This window comes from Crinia signifera, chromosome 4, assembly GCF_055691185.1.
Source record: "Crinia signifera chromosome 4, ASM5569118v1, whole genome shotgun sequence".
NCBI classification, from domain to species: Eukaryota; Metazoa; Chordata; class Amphibia; order Anura; family Myobatrachidae; genus Crinia; species Crinia signifera.
In genome coordinates, this window is record NC_139220.1 from 170,356,251 (window position 1) to 170,372,938 (window position 16,688).

Consider the following 16,688-nt stretch of genomic DNA (forward strand, 5'->3'; position numbering starts at 1 on the left):
GTAGTGCTCGCCTGCCTCCTGCCTAATTTATGAACGGTCAGCATCGCTGACCGTTCTGCCGCCTGCAGCTATCGACTTCGACAGCTGCAGACGGCGATGCCCTATGCCTACAGCAGGGACAGCGCTGTCCCTGATGCTGGCTCTGAGCTGCGCTGGGATCTCGCGTGAGTAGCGAGATCCCGCGCATGCGCAGTCCAGCCGGCCGGGGAGAAGCAGACAGCGCGTCAGTGTTAAATGACGCGCTGTCAGCTTGAGGGGACATCGCCGGAGGGGGGAGTTAGCGCTCCCCCACTCCGGCGGCAAGATCTTAGTAGATCTTGTCGGTGTCCTCTCCTGCTTCGCCTCGCTAATGAGGCGAAGCAGGAACTGTTATAACGGCGCGATAGGCGCCGCTATAATAAATCTACCTGCCAGTTCCTGAACCTCTAATTAACTATGACAACATCAGGAACTGAAAATGTACTTTCCATGAGATAAGTTTTATTTTAAAGTCACCTGTGAGTGCCTTTGTTTCTAAATACAATATATACATCTATTTCTCCCTCCCTCTCTCTAATATATATATATATATATATATATATATATATATATATATTGTTTTGTTTTGTATTTAATGTATCTGCCCCCGGAACTGGAGTTCCTGGACCTATTTTTCCAGAAAAATAGTACTGGCTATAGATATCCATTAGGGATAATCCCAGAGGCGTAACTACCACCTTCTGGGCCCCATAGCAAAATATTGGTATGGCCCCCCCTAGATAGTGACGTGGAGCCCCGGCACCATCAGAGAGGTCAGAGGGGAGGGGGGCTTGATGATCACCACTTGCTTTGTTCTCCGTCACAGTGCCGCACTGCCGCTGCGCTGTGCGGGACAGCGCCGCTGACACTTCGTGTGCGGCATTACTAAAATAGAATGAAAGGGTGCAGGGGGTGCCTGCCGAGCCCTCGGGCCCCCCAAAGGCCCGGGCCCCATAGCAATTGCACTCCCTGCACCCTCCATAGTTCCGCCACTGGATAATCCCACAGCTGCTTATGCAGCAAAGGCACATGCACAGCAGTGGTATAGGAGACTGTTGATTGGACAGTAGGGTTTGCTACTACTGGCATGTGGATGGCAGGTGGCGGCCAGCATCAGTTAAACAGTTTCTTTCAACTGAACTGACCAGTATGCAGGATCTGTGTCTGCTAGTGCTCCCCTCAATTGTAATGGGAGGTGACTAATCCTGACCCTCCAAAGTGGTCCTGATTATGGAGGCAGTGGAAAGGAATCCTAGAGGCAGAGCTGTTTAGAGTTGTTGCTGTCAGAGCCAGACAGAACAACCAGCAGCTGTGCAGTATGATTGCTAAGAGTTGAAGACTAGGGGGCCCAGGGGCAAACGCAGGATTTTCAGAAGGGGGTTTCCAGAGGGGCGGAGCAAAGCACAGAGATGGACACTTAGGTGACCCAGTATATGCCGGGTCAGTTAAAGTATTATAGATAGACCAAATGTACCATATATACTCGAGTATAAGCCTACTTTTTCAGAACATTTTTTTATGCTGAAAAGGCCCCCCTCGGCTTATACTCGAGTGAGGGTCCCACTTGAGTCAATAGGTTTTCCCAGTTTTTTTATGTAAAATTAAGTGCCTCGGCTTATATTCGGGTCGACTTATACACGAGTATATACGGTATATAAATAATAATAATATATATATACATATATATAAATATATATACATAACAGCAGAGTAGACCCCTGGGCATAGCAATGTATTGGGGCCCCTACCGATCCTCCAGCGGTAGGGGTGGGGGAAGCTTTGATGTCCCGTGGGTAGTAGGGAGTATTATATCAACCGCTCAGCATGTAGGGCTCAGTAATTTCCACTAATTATCCCTTTACTGCACAGATGGTGGGAGATGGGGTGGGAGAAGGGGGCATTGGGCTGAATGAAGGGGCCCTGATACATAACTTCCATGGTGGTAGAGGATATTTAATACGCAGAGGAGGGGTGTATAGTGAAGTAGGCTTATTATTCATAATTTTCTGGTGGGAGGACAGCTTACTTGACTGCAGATATCTCCAGTTTCCGGAATTAGATTTCTTAGCTGTTAATGGAATTAAAAACTAGAGAATCTCACCTACCAAATGGTACTGGGAACTTGGGGATCAGATTTCAGGAGGCAGAGCAATCCGCCAACGAGTATATAAAACTACATACCAGGTGTGTGGAGCTGGAGCAGTAACCAGCTGCTTGAAGGCTGATATCTCTGGTTCTGGGCACAGTAGAGACCAGCTTTTAGTGTCCATCAGAGAGGGAGAGTCCCAGCATTTGGAATATACCCTCAGAAAAACTCTAAGTTAGACAGAAACTGAAATATCTGACTGGGGAGAGCAATTAACAGGCTTGGATGGGGACCACTGCTTTGAAGTCAGATATCTCCGGTTCCCCAGGGCCGACAAAAACTTGCGGTTTTTTTATTTCCAAAATTGCTATAAAATTTCATCTTATGCTGTGCCAAAGACCTAAGATTGTAATTTGTTAAAGCCTCCACCATAAAGTTAGAATGTATTTGCATTGATATTCAATGACAGCAATGAAATCAGGTGTGGTGTGATATATTATAAATATATGTACATTTTTTTCTCAATGTTAACTCACTTCGGAAGACTGCAAAGTATTAGTAAATGTAATTGGAAGCACAAGATAATGCTATTATATATAGTACACTGATTGATCATTAGAGACCTACAGTAGCTCTGCCAGTCAATACTGATCATACGCTGAGACTACTCCTAATATGCTGCTAGTTGAGCACCACCTAGTGGTTATAATGTGTGTTGATGTACACTGAATACAGGTATTTGTATACCTGAAATAAATTATATACAATTATATAAATAATACAAAAGTTAATTGTAGAATAAAGTAAATATAAAAGAAGACAAGAGGTGAAAAAAGTTACCCCATGTGGACTGAGTAACCCAGGTGAATGCTGCTTGAAATATATTGATAGCAATTGTAGTCTTGTGAAGCGAGCGAGTGCCTCCTGTGTCAATAATAACATTTAAAATAATACAAAGTAAATATTTATGACACATATTATGCTTTATTATTCTCACCAACCACAGAAACGTCATCCGAACAGAGACAGCCATCAAGCCAGTGAGGTGGACGCGCAGCCAAGGGACCACCTATCCAGTCCAAACTATTGCTCAGCTCTCGGCAAAACTGTACTCCCTGCCAGGCCGACTGCAAGCCACCATAGGGGTGCTGGTGCCATGTCCAGACACCCAGGCCAGCAATTTGCACCAGTTGGGAAATGCACGCTGAGGCTTTCTTCAAACCTCAGATTGAGGTGAGTACAGTAGGCAGTGGGCAAGAATCACTGTTTATTTGAGTTCACACAATATTTTATTTATTAAGTGGGCATTGCATCCATGATCTATTGGACCAAGTAGGTCTCACTCCCTGTACCAAGAGTGACGAACCCAGCCATGACAAAGCCTATTTACTGTTCACCTGCTTTAGCCACAAAATTACCCCCTATCTTTAGAGGATTTTTTACATAGTAAATAGATATTATATTGTTAATATATGAAATATGAAGACATACAGAACCAGCATTCAAACTATATGATAGGAAACAGTGAACCAGGCAGTGCAGCTCTATTCTTAAATACCCTTTTACCTGTTGCCAAGGCAGGCCTGCGCATTGCCTTCAGCACCAAGGTGTGAGGTTGACATATGTCTCCTGCTGCTGTGTGAACAGCAGAACATTGGAGGTGATTAGAATTTGTAACCTCGTGGGCTTAAGCTCGTCAGGCTTTTGGGCACTGTGACTCGCTGTGCTTTACTTGCTATAGGTTACTGTTCCCAGTAGATGACATAGACCAGCACCTGACAGGTAAGGCCATTTCGGCAAGCGTGTATAAAATCTACCTAATCTCCCTGTTCCTCTATCATGGTGCCCCCCTGTCATCTTATTCTCAATCCGCCTCTGACTGGCATGGTGTCACCACTGTGATGGGTGCAAAATGGGTGCAGGGGGCACAAACCGCACACCGCTAGCCGGCATATGGTGAGTCCATTGGGGCATTAATTGTAAGGGGCTCTGGTTGGGCCTTAAGTATAAGGGGCACTGATGGGGGTATTATGTATAAGGGGCATTACGGTGTGTGGCATAAGGCATTACGATGTGTGGCATAATGTGTAATGGGAATTATGGTGGCATAATATGGCTATGCCTCTATTGTTTTGTAGCCACTCCCCTTGTTGTATGAATACACTCCCTAATGACACATGCCCATTTTTTGGCACGCTCTCTGTACCACTAAGAGAAACTTTCCATTTTCACCACTGGGCATATGTGATTGGGCACATCTGTGATTGCCCAAGTTCCTTTATAAAAAATATTTAATATAATAAAAAGGTATAAGTTGTAATTAAGTATTTACACACAAATCACCGGCCGATGCTACACATACATAAAAAATATATTATACTGTGACGGTCACTTTAAGCTTAGCAAAGTATAAGCAATGGTTATGAAGTGCGTGTATGTGTACATATTATGTATGTGTAGCATCGGCCGGTGATTTGTGTGTAATTACTTAATTACAACTAATACCTTTTTATATATTAAATATTTTTATAAAGGAACTTGGATCAGCGCTATCTCTTAGTTTTTGTTTGTTCTTCTGGTTCTTTAAGGGGCGGAGTATCCCCTTAATAGAGATAGCTGCAGACCCAGGGGTGGAATCATATTATAGATTTGCGCTCTGTCATTGTCTGTTTTTTTGGTTACATATGTGATTGGGCACAATGTGCCGCAATGTTGTTGCCTAGGAACAATGTGCCGTGGCGTCTTGGTGGAGCCAGTGCCGATGGGGTCTGTGGGGAGCACTGGGCCCGGGCTGTTTCTGCACTGACAGGAGGTAGCGCTGTAATCTATTCAGGACACAAACAACACAGATGACTTCCAAATTAAGAGCGCATCATTTAAGTGGTGGTCCCACAGTGGGACTCCCACTTCTTGCCACTTGTGGCCTAAGGGCCCAGCACAGCACATTACACCTCATTTTAGTGGTGGTCCCACCTCCTCCCCCATCAAGGCAAGACTACTTGTGGGAATTTAGGAAATACTGGAATAGGGAGTAGGAGGTTTATAAATGAGGTTAAGCCATACTTTACTATTTTGTAAGTCTCCGCTCTGGGAGAAACCACCAAATCTGCCCACTTCACTGTGGGTGATGTGCCTATTCCTCCAATGCTGCAAGGGACTACCACAAAAATTGTGAACCTTCCGCAGCTTCTGGGTGGGTACACAAGCATGGGTTCAGCTTCAGCATACCACACAATGTTCCTGATTTTGGGGTGACAGTTCAAATGACAGACCTTAGTACAGGTACACTTTTGACCAAAAAGTGGGTGATTCTGGAAACAAAAGGGTGCCACTGATCTTGCCGATCAGTGGTAGTACTTATTTAACCTGCTTTTGCATGTCTACAGTGTTGAATTGTAACAACCTTAGGTGAAATAGCTTAAGAAGTTACACTGAATTAACTGCAGGTGGTGCTGTTACTGCACAGTCTCTATACTATTATAACGATGTTATGGTTGTGCTAATGGGTATGGGTCTTCGGGTTGACCAATAATAGGTTGACATACATTGGGTCGACACTGAAGGTCGGCATTCTTTATGTCGATACCTCAAATAGGTCGTCATGCCTAAGGTTGACATGGTTAAAAAGTCGTCACAAGCATTAGGTCGACACTGACTAGGTTCACAGTCAAAAGGTTGAAATGTTTTTTTTTACTTTTTTTAAATTATAACCAATGTCAGCGGTTACAAGGGCTTTTGTTTAACCTGAGGCTTTTGGTATTGAAGCTCTTTAGAAAAAAGGTGTGGCCTCACAGGGAATGCCATACCATTGAGCTCTGTCCTTATTTTCTTTGTGCTGGGGGCATAAGGTATTGTACTTGTTGGTGACAGGATGAGTGTGCAGGGACAGGTCTGGACTGGTGGTGACAGGGTCAATGTGTGTAGACAGGTATGCTAAGTGACAGGATGAGTGTGCAGAGACAGGTGTGTTAGAGGACATGGTGATTGTGCAGGGACAGGTCTGGTACGGTACAGGGTGAGGGTGATTATTTTTGTTATAGTGCAAATTCTGTCTGTTTTTAATGTACCCTTCTCTAATTTTGTTGTTATAGCCCCCTTTTTATGTTTGTAGTGCTGCACCGGTTTTCTTTCCTTATAGTGCTTCCCCTTTTCTATTTTTATAGTCCCCCATTCTCCTGTCTCTTGCCTGTGTTTTTGGTTACAGTACCCATCCCTGAGTTGCTTTCAACTTATTGCCTTAGTCTAGCTTGCTCAGTTTTGGTAGAAATCTTTGCCAAACTCCTTTGAGATGGCATTATTGTAATTTGTAACGCTGCTAAACAGGACACTGATAACCAATAAAACAGTTTTCTGTAAACCACAAAGTCCAATCCAAGGGGCAATGAATCTCACAGTCCAGGCTAAGCTCACTTTAGTAAAACAAGTATTATCTTGTAGAACACAAATCCGTTGCTTCTTAACATACATTAACACTGAAAGTTTGCAAGTAACATTTCCAGTGACTCTAAATTAATATTTGTGGTGGTGCACCATCTACTGGATTGACATGTACACTACAACTTCATAACCAACTTCATAAGCTGCCTAGTCGGACTCATCGCACGTCCCTTATTTTTCCTGCAAAATATTTCTATTTCTCAATCTCTCTCTTTCTATACGGTGTATGTATATATTCACGTATAAAATATATATATTTATAGTAGGAACAAAGGTACTGCACTCAGCTTTAAAGTCAGCATGCCACACCTAGGGTCTGCATAGCTTTACAGTTTTGAATATTCTGCCACTGGGCAGGTCCCATGCAGGGTTGCCGTCTGGCAATAAGCTTAATAAGCGCACATATAAATTACTCATTGAATGTAATGACAGTTGGTATGACCTCTTAAGTTGCCCATACACTAGGTCGATTTGGGCAGATTTCACTTGATCCCGACAGATTGGGCCGAGAAATTGGGCCAACTGATGCGCAGTCCCTGGGTGGGCAGCAACAGGTGCCGGGCAGCGGTGAGTGCCGGGGCAAGCAGCGGTGGGTTGGTGGCATGGGTGAGCGCCGGGGCGGCAGCAGTGGCTGGGGGGCAGCGGTGAGCGGCAGGTGACGGGCAGTGGGGTGGCCAGCAGCAGAATTTAAAAAACTATTTCAAAAGACTGTCATTTTACAGTGTTTTTATTTTAATTCTGCTGACGCTGCCCACCCCGCCGCCCTGCATCTGCATGCAATTTATCACATCAAGTTCCAAATCATAAGTGAGCCCTTCCAGGGAGCTCGCAACCGTACCGTCATTACATCCGATGAGCACTCAAGAACCTGTGCACTTACTAAAGGGATGATATGGCAACCCTGGTCCCATGCCTTTTTGTCTGGGCCATCTTGAAACTGCTGCATGGCAGGCAGTGGCAGGCTGGGCCGGGGGGGGGGGGGGGGAGGGGGGGGGGGTGTGCAAGGTGCCATCTGTCCCCAGGCTAGTGTAATTTAAGTGTTCGAGGTCCGCCTGACTACATGACACATGCAGAGGATGCCGCTGCTCAGGAGCTAACAAAAATGGCTGCCCCCATAGCAGGCTACAAAAAGATGGCTGCTATTCACCAAAGGGGAGCCAGGATTTCTTCCCCAGCATCCCGAGGCTTAAGAGTGAAATAGGGGGTGGGGCTTATTGGCAAATGTGCTCTTTGAAGAGTAGCAGCCTGACAAAGATTTTCTGCAGCCCCTGGACTTGAGAAGATAGAGGGCAGATGAGAGAAGTGGGAGGTGGGCTGAGGTTGGAAGCATGTGCGGGGCTAGCTGAAGTGCAGTGTGTGTGTGTGTGACAAGCAGGTGCAAGTCTAGGGGTAGTGTAGTGTGTGTATGTGTGAGAAGCAGGTGCAAGTCTAGGGGTAGTGTAGGTTGTGTGTATGTGTGAGAAGCAGGTGCAGGTCTAGGGATAGTGTAGTGTGTGTGTATATGTGAGAAGCAGGTGCAGGTCTAGGGTTAGTGTAGTGTGTGTGGGAAGCATATGCAGGTCTAGCAGTAATGTGGTGTTTTATTATTATTATAATTTTATTTATAGGGTGCCACAAGTGTTTTGCAGCGTCGTACAAAGGAACAGTACAGGGAGACAAAACTTAGCATTACATTGAATAAATAACAAAAATAGAGCACCACAGTTCAATACACATTACAGCTGAAATATAAGTAGTGAGGACTCAATTAACCAGTGGCGGAACTAGCAACTGGTAGGCCCAGGTACAAGCATATGCTTTGGGCCCCCACCCCCACTAAAGAAAAACAAGGCGGTTGGTATGTTATTTCAATGAGTGCCCATGGCTGTGCTCACCTAAGAGCGTCTTCCTCACATGACCCCTGTGTGCCCCAAATGGCCCCACTGTCTCACTAACATGCCCCTCCACAGCAACATGTTCCCCACATCACTACACTACATCCCCATTAATGCTGCATATATCGTTACACAACATCACCAAAATACACAGCAATACATATACAACTACACAAGACAACCACAATACATAACTACACATCACCACAATACACGAAATACATACAGTAACTACACAATATCATCACAATATGCTGTAATACATCACTACACAACATCACCACAATTCGCTGCAATACATCACTACACTGCCAAAATCTGCAGAATGCAGTGCCGTGCCTCTGCCCGTAGCCCACATCTTCTATCAGCCCAGCTTCTGCCTGCTGAACCAATTCTGTTAATGCAAATGTAATAACACACCATTTCTCCACTGGCTTTGCCCAGATCTCCATTCCCCTGTAACAAAGCATTTGACAGCTGGGCAGACCTGGGATGGGTCTAGTCCTCAGAATGGTAGGGATTAATCAGGTTAGGTGGGAAGACGGCATGCCTGGTCCTGCAGAAACTGTCCCCTAAACCAGTGGTTCCCAAACTGTGTGCCGCGGCTCCCTGGGGTGCCTCAAGACACTTGCAGGGGTGCCACGGGTTGGTGGTCCAGGACCAATTCAAATTATCTATGAACAATTACTTATGGACAAAACCAGTGCTGGTGGCTGCCAATCATAAAATGTGTGTACAATCAGAAGCAAATCCTGCCCTTTAACACATAACTGAAGCTAAGAATCACATATAATCCCAATCTACTTCATTTTATATATATTTTTTGGGGCCTAGGGGGTGCCACAGAAAAATTCTGATACTCTAGGGTGCAGTGATACGAAAAAGATTGGGAACCCCTGCCCTAAACTATGGCTTCCCCTCCTACATCCTGAACTGCCCCATCCTTAGTTATGGGCCTGTAGTGACTAGCTGGCTAATGTACTTTAATGCAGAGGCAGATATAAAAAAAATGACAGGAGGGCACTGTGATTGGGGAGCATGGTTGCTGGTGTGGCCAGGTCAGGAGTATAGATGTAGCCACGATATTATCGTAAAGGTGGGAGAGAAGTAGGAATAGTGGGAAGCAGGAGGAATATTGGGAAAAGGAATAGTGGGAAAGAGGAGATCAGAAAAGAGGAGCAACAGTGGGAGAGAGGAGGAACAGTCGAAGAGAGGAGGAATAGTGGGAGAGAGGAGAGGAGGAACAGCGGGAGAGAGGAGAAATATTGGGAGAGAGAAGGAATAGTGGGAGAGAGGAAAGGAGGAACAGCGGGAGAGAGTAGAGGAGAAATATTGGGAGAGAGGAATAGTGGGAGAGAGGAGGAACAATGGGAGAGAGGAGGAATAATGGGAGAGAGGAGGAATAGTGGGAGAAAGGAGGAATAGTGGGAGAGAGAGGGGAGGAGGAATAGTGTGAGAAAGGAGGAATAGTGGGAGAGAGAGGGGAGGAGGAATAGTGGGGGAGAGGTGGGAGAGAGGAGGAATAGTGGGATACTGAAGAGTAATAATTGTGGGAGATGTCCCCAGTGGGAGATCCCCACCACCTCCCCAACTCACACTGTTTTGATACAGCCCCCTTCCCCCCTGCTCTCCCACATTCAGCGCACATGGTAATTCTACCTCTCACAGCTTGTCAGCTGTGACATGGTCAACCATCCCAGAGAGGCACAGCACGCAGCTATAGCGAGGATCTCCGCACAGCACAGTGGCTGGGTCTTTCACTCCGGGCACATCGTTCGTGGCAGCGGCGAACGGGTCTCCCAGCTCAGCGGCAGCAGGCTAAGGCCACGCCCACCACTGGGTGCTGTCCTCTCCCGCGGCGGCTCCAGGTATGAGGTGGCAGCCTGCTGACCGCGTCCCAAAGTCAAGCTCCGCCCCCCCCCCCGTCGCAGCTGAACTTGCGCATCATTAATGGGAGACTGCAGAGTATAGGCAAATATGAAGTTCACAGTTGTGGGCCCTTTCCTTGCGGCGGGCCGGCGGTAGTTCTGCCCCTGCAATTAACATACAACTAGAGGCTTGAGGCCAATCATGGAGATGAGTATGCAGACGAAGATGGTTACTGAGTGTTTGAGTATGGGAGAGCTGTGAGTGAAATGTGAAGAGAAGAGGGCTTTGACAACAGGAGGGAAGAGGGCCCTGCTCGGAGGAGTTTACAACCTAGTAGGAAGGGGAGACAGACAGATTACATGAGGTGCAAGCAAGTGGGAGGTGGCTTAATAGCAGGATGTAAGCAGGCAAGGGGTCGGAGAATCAGCCTCAGGACTAGTTTATGCAGCGGAAGGGTACGCTTTGATGAATATGTGAGTGCCTGTTTGAAGCTTTGCAAGGTCAGAGAGAGTCTAATGGAGCGAGGGAGTGCGTTCCACTGATGCGGTGCAGCAGTGTTTGCAGGAAGCCTTGCAGGGCTAGCGGTAGTGTGTGTGGGAAACAGGTGCACCCTTTTCGTGTTTTCCCTTATTTCGGACATCGGCATCCTGGCCGCCAGTCACTCCTACCTATCATTTATCATGCATAGTTACAAGCTGATTGGTTGCTAGGGACAACTTCGGTACTTGTGTATTTGCAGGGCGCCCATCAGGCTATTTGCTTAGTGGGCTATTCTGCCTAGTAAAATCGCATCGCATCCTACGGCACATTTCCGTGCCATGTGATGCGATCTCACTAGTTAATTTATTCACTGCACCCAGACCCGGGGACCGCATCACATCGCTTGCGATCGCATGTGATTTTGCGTGCGATGCGATTTAGCACAACACCCCCAGTATATATGTCTATGCGATGCAATGGGATTTAGCACACCCCTCGCTGCGCTCGCCACAATACCTTCCACCCTGGGGCTGTACCCACTCCCACTACCAAAAATAGGTTTAACCTTCACTGACAATACCAGAAATTTTCTGGCCAATGCTTTAGTGGTAACACTGGCATTCCCAGAAAATGCAAATTGCCAATGTTTCCCCCTCCTTGGCGCCAGGCAGCGCCGGCTCCAGCTGCCCAGGCCATGCCTCCTCCCCCTGGTTGTATGCGGCGCGAACTTGCTAACATCATGCTGCACGCAGCCGGGTTGCCGGAGCAAGGGCCCCGGGGGACACAGCTGTTTTTTTTTTTTAGGGAGCACTCTCGAAAGAAAACCTGCCCTGTAGGGAGCGCTCCCTAAATAAAACTCCACCAGGGAAGAGGTTAATCAAGTACAATGACATTTATGATGGTGTACTATTCTTGCCTACTTTAGCTCCCACTTAATATCTGATTTGGCAGATTTACTCTAACATAAGTGTGTCCCCAAAAATAGTTTTTCTTTTGTCTTTTTTTGCCCCTTGAAAAAAAAGCAAAACCTTCTTATATAAAATTGCACAATAAACTCAGTGGAGCATTATTAATACCTATTCTCCATTGCGCTAAAACCTGAGTTAATTCCGTAATATCCCAGGCCATGACTCAGTGGGAAAGAGTTAATCTAGTACTAACACTGATTCATGGGTGGGGGCTAGGACATTAAGGGGCAGGGCCAGAGACTCTACCTGACCTAAGGCTGCTCATGAGACTCCGAATGCTACTGCACCTGCAGCGTAAACGGCTGTGCCCAAGATTAATCTTGGTTGGAGACGTGGTGGAAAGGGGTCGGTCCCAGGGGTGACATGGTTTGGAATTGTGGGGCTAATTCAGACAGTTTCCAATACCATAGTATTGACCTATATACTGTGGACCTGAGCAGCTTAGCAGATATGATCTTTACTGAATCAGACCCTGGAGGCAAACCCACCCAAAAGATGGTCTGGCCTAATATAAAGGAGGTGTGGTGTGGCCTCACAGGGATCTCTGTCCCATCACTTCATAAGCATGCCCTGCATCCCTGTAGATGCGTGTTACCCCAGAGAATGGGCTGCGTGTGGCGTCGGCTCTTCATCAAGTGGTGCAGGAGAATAAAACACTCCAGCACCCAGCTCCTGTCACTGCAGAAGAGCCAACACTTAGGCTGTGACCCACTGCCTTATACTTCCACATCCCAGCGACATTCTGCTATTGACAAGGATGCTGCAGAAGTCACATATCCCACATTGCCAATTAGTAGAGTTGAACACTTATAGTTGTTCTTACTGAGTAATTTGAATTTAAAAGGCAGGGAGGGATTTGGTTTTGCAGTGATAGTTTCTGCTATAGTGATGACTGCTTGTGCTTGCAGGTTCGGTTTAGTATATTTGACTTCCTGTTATGACCTTTACTTGACCTAATTATGAATTTCTACTGTTTGGTCTGACCCTTGGAAGCACATGGACTTCTCTGTCTGTTTTTAAGCCATTGACTGGATTGCTTGACTGCATTTTCATTTTGTGCTTTCTCAAATCTTTTGCTGGCTCTGTTATACCTATATACTAGTGACCTGAGTTTTCATTACTGTTGAGTTTATGTGTTGGGATTGCTTTGTCCCTTCTTAAACTGTTAAGATTCTTTTCTAGGGACTCTATATAGGACATGTATATGCATGTAAGTAACCCTTTCCCGAGTTCTGAAGTCCCATATCAGCTCAGCAACACGTACTCTCAATCTCTTCATTAAACAGCAAACAGTGCAAGATTATCCAAAGTCTATTTTAAACTTTAGAAGTGCGTATAACCCCTAGTACAACTGAGAGTGACTAATTCAAATATAGTGTACACAATGCTGTGCTTTATTAGTGACATATACCGCAACACAACCTACTGTGTCTGAAAACAGTGATCATCCTTAGAATAGAAGTTTAGAAAGGTATAAGAAGTGCCAGAACCTTCACACCTCATATATGGTATCAGGGCTGGACTGGGACCAGAAATCGGCCCTGGCATTTTGAGCATACAGGCCGACCTGTTGCAGTTGAAAAGGGGGCATGGCCTAATGGAAAAAGGAGGCATTACACATTATGGAACACACCGTTATGCCCATTACACATTATGACACACACACACACACACACACACCGTAACTCCCATTGCAGAATATGACACAATCCTTATACCCATTACATATTATTATGGGTCATAGCAATTAGTCCTGCTGGCTGGAGGCTGGGTGCAAGTTTACCTTGTCCCGTGTGTACGCACTTGTGGGTTAGAGCAGCCACAGGCAGCAGAGATAAGTCAGAGGTGCGCAGGGTAGGGGCAGGATTCAGGACTAGCCAAAAAAAAAACAGGACACATACACTGAGGCACAGCATGCAGACGAGGACGGCCCCCTCAGCTCCGCCACACCCGCGATGCCTGCTCAGACTGGATGGTAGCGCCAGTGGAAGCGGCTCAGGTGCAGCCACGTCATGACGCTGCGGCGTCATGACATCATATGCAAATGGCGCAAAGCGCAGCGGCACTGAGCACAGTGACGCCCAAGAGGCAGTGGGCTCGTCTCAGTGCTGCTGCTGTAAGTTACAGAACTGGCTGCACAAAATCGGCCCACAAGGCCATCGGCCCTTCTGGCGTTTGCCAGAAGTGCCAGATGGCCAGTCTGGCCTTGTATGGTATAAAGTAATTAGATCTACAGTGTCTAGGTTGACAGCCAAAAGGTCGACAACTATTGGCCAACAGTCAAAAGATCGACATGGTCGCTAGGTGAATATGGTCAAAAGGTCAACAGTCAGAATGTTGACATGGTGAAAAGGTCGACAAGGAAAAGGTCTACATAAAATGTTCGATTTGTTTTTTTTTAGCTAACGTGTGTCGATAGGCCGTATTTCATACTCTACCATCCACTATGGCGTGGTGGGAGAATATAATAGTGTAGCGAGCCATGCGAGGGGATGCGGTTCACTTAGGCGGCGTCCATACCAAAATATGTTGACATAAAAAACATGAAAAACTCATGTCGACCTTTTCCATGTCTACCTTTTGAATGTTGTCCTTGTGACCATGTCAACTTTTTGAATGTAGACCTTTTGACTACATCGACCTTATGATTGTCGAACCTTTGACCCTGTCGACCTTTTGACCCTGTCGACCATTAGTTGTCGACCTTTTGACTATAGACCTAGACATCGTAGATCTAATATATATCTAATATACCGTAACCCTCATATATACCTTTCTTAGAACCTTGTTTGACAAAGTGCCTGGTTTCCTGGCAGCATCCTTCCATCCCTAAAACCATTTGATATGAGCCACCATTACAGGCTGTGCTGCCCAGACAGGTCTACTTGGCCATCAGACCCTTTGGCATTTGACAGATGGCCACTCCGGCCCTCTATTTGGTTATATCCTTTTGTTGTTCAATGTACTCAGTTTTATAATACTAATCTGTTACAAACTTTTTCTATTCAAGGTGAAGTTTCAGCATTAAGGAACCATTAAGCATAAATAAGGTTAAGGGACATTTGTCTGTTTCAGGTGAAAATCTGCTTTCAGGTAATATAGTAAACATTTATTCCAAGCAAACAGTGTTATTCATAGCAATCGGTTACTTATTATATTTTTACAATGAATACTGTATGTTACATTACAATTGCAATATACCTGAATATACAAGTATTTCACAATCCACAGGCTTATTTGAATGATTGTTTAATTGCTTGAGGAAGTATAACTTAAAATTGAAAGTATTAGTAGCGGTTGCACAAAAAACAACAAAGCATTGCAAAAGTCTGGTCGATAAATGTAGATATTTGCACAGGGAGAGTCATATAGTAACCTCAAAGGAAAGAACACAGTTTGTTCCCTACACTAAAACTGAAAAGGTGGGACATTTTACAGCTATGCAACAATTTGTATAAAACAACGAGGTTTCATTAGAAACAAGGACATTTCAACTGTATACTACAGACACTAACTAAATCATAACTGATTAATTCGGACATGTGTGCTTACCTTTATAAAAAAAAAATAAACTGCACTGGGGAGAATTCAATTGTGCATGAGGTTTAGCCAGATTAAAACCTTGCTTGTTTTATGCCCAGTTTTGGATTAAAAAAAAAAATATATATATATATATATATATATATATATATTCACCTCTCCGGGGGCCTCGGTGGGCACCTGGTAGGGTTGTGACTAGATCCCCTTCGCCGTAAGGACCTGGGGAGGATAGGGGGTGGGGAGAGGAGGAGCAAGGTCAGAACAAGGGACCCAAACAGACCCTCGTGGGCTTGCTTCTCTCGCCATGCTTCTAATTACTGTGGGCAATGTGGACTATTTGGCACATAAACTAAATGTGTTCTATTAATGCCCAAATGTATCTTACTGTAATTTTAACTCAACGGGTTAATATGAAGGCTTCGTCCACACTTGTGACCTTTATCTAAAACCTGTGATACCTGCTGAAGGTATCAGGGTGTACACTAGTTTATGAAATGTTTTCCTAATCTTGAAGATTAAATCCATGTTCTCTTATATTTATGATAACATTATGCATGCCACACGTATGGCTTAGATTTTGTTTTTATTTTTTATATATATATATTTCAATTAATACAGAAGTTCCCTTTGTATTGTTAAGAAATGACTATAAATTAGCTTCAGATAATCTAATAATAGCAATAGCTAATCAATTCAAGCCATGATTGCAGTTTTGTAAATACCCAAAACACACAAAGGTTTACCAATTAATACCACACCCCAATCAATACCACACCACAAAAGCTTTGTGCTGAAGTACAAAGCACACAGATGTAATGTAAAAATGTATTATAAAAGAGCAAGAATCCAAAATGTAAATAGACACAAGGTCCCACCCAATAGTCATGCTGCCACACAGACCATATCTGCCCCTAACGTGGCTTGCGCAGCTCCAGTTAACAATGCAATAGTTCAATATTGACTACTAGCAAGTCAACATGACTTTGCAAAAATGTAAATAATAAAATCAGTGATTAGCATTTCAGATATGGCAGCTAGAAATAACAATACCGTTATGTAGGTAAAGGAGAAGCATCATCAAAATTGAACTCAATTACAGTATGTTGCGTAATACCCTATATCAGTGATTCTAGTTCACTCTTTCTGAAAAAATCCTTTTTAGATGGACAAAACCATGTGCACTGCAGGGGGGCAGATGTAAAATGTGCAGAGAGAATTAGATTTGGGTGAGTTATTTTGTTTCTGTGCAGAAAAAATACTGACTGCTTTATTTTTACACTGCAATATAGATTTCACTTTGAAGTAAAACTCCACCCAAATCTAATTCTCTCTGCACAAGTAACATCTGCCGCACCTGCAGTGCACATGGTTTTGTCCATCTAAGAAGGATTTTGTCAGAAAGAGTGAACTAGAATA